This window comes from Sceloporus undulatus, chromosome 2, assembly GCF_019175285.1.
Source record: "Sceloporus undulatus isolate JIND9_A2432 ecotype Alabama chromosome 2, SceUnd_v1.1, whole genome shotgun sequence".
NCBI lineage: Eukaryota > Metazoa > Chordata > Lepidosauria > Squamata > Phrynosomatidae > Sceloporus > Sceloporus undulatus.
Window position 1 is genome coordinate 235,388,340 of NC_056523.1, and position 1,579 is coordinate 235,389,918.

The window sequence follows — 1,579 nt, forward strand, 5'->3', positions numbered from 1 at the left end:
GGACAGTTGTGCGAATGATTGGTTGCTGGAGCATTCCTTATTCTTCTCAGGATAAATCCTCTCTAAGCACGATGTGTGTGAAAATCTTCACCACAATCACACAACCGTCATGGGAAAATGCCTTTTTAAAACCTCAATTTTCCCACGTGTGATAAAGTCCCTAGTCCTGGCTGACTGGAGTGAATTTATAGCCCTAAAAAGGAGAAGGCAAAAAATGCCCGAAAATGCAGTCAAATTGACAGTAGCTCCCTTCTAGATTGGAATGGCATTGGCATCAACACTTAAATTATTGGGAGGTGCACCCCTCCCAGGGTCTCACGAGATATAACACATCCTCTGCCAGGATGGATTTTCTGTGGTAAGAAAAAAGACACAGTGAAAAAACAGTGGCAAAGGAAGCTGATGACATGATAAAAACATCAACTGAAATGGATAAATGTTAATTTCTAAGGGTTCTTTGTCAGAGTGAAAATGAGAGAAGGCTCCTATGCTTTTAATGTTCGTGTAGAAGAAATTTAACAAGCAGCACCACCTGAAATCCCCTCTTCTGCACAACTGTTAAAGGCACAGGAGCCTTCTTCAGTTTTCACTTTGGCAACCTCAGTTCTGCCACACTTTACCTCATCACAGTTGGTATTGTGCCATAATAAAAGTGCTTGCTTGTGCCCACCAAAACTATGAACTCTAGACACCTGAAACTTTGTGTGTGAACTGAGGCTGCATCTGCAGTGCAGAAATAATGCAGTTTGACACAGCTTTAACTGTCACGGCTCAGTGCCATAGAATTTTGAAACTGGTAGTTTTGTAAGCTTTTTAGCCTTCTCTGTCAGAGAGCTCTGGTGCCACAACAAACTATAAATCCCAAGATTCCATAGGACAGAGTCATGGCAGGTAAAGTAGCATCAAACTGCATTATCATGGTATGTTTTTGAATATATATATATATATAGTTTTTAAGCCATGGATGGTTGAATCCATGGATACGGAATGCATGGACAAACACCTAGCAAATACAGACTAAGGGAGTCTGTGTGTGTGTCTGAAATATTTTTTTTTATTGTATTGATTAATTTTCATTAATTACAGTTTGCCTGTGGCCCGCAAAGTAGCCCATTGAGTCACTAGGTGATACTGAGTCACTAGGCCACTAGATGGTAGAGGTCAGGTTCCTTAGCTTTGTGAATGGGTCCATATGGCAATAGTTGGGTTTGATTGGAGCCCCAGAGAACAAGGCTGTTTAAACTCTTGGCTTTTCTCAGTGCTAGAAGAACATAGGTCCTATTTCCATGTAACCTTGGTTCTTCCTGTTTCTCTGTGTATTTGTGCATGTGTGTTGAATAGAAGAAGAGAGAGGAAAAGGAAAGACCGAATGAAAGGAAGTGAACAGCACTGAGAAGCACAATGGGGGAAGACTGCATTGGCTAGGTGTCTGACCAAGCATCTGTATGTATCCATAGATTCAACCATCCATGGCTTAAAAAACTATATATATATATATATATATATATATATATATATATATATATATATATAAACAAACCTTGATTTTGACATTTTATATTAGTGACACCATCTTACA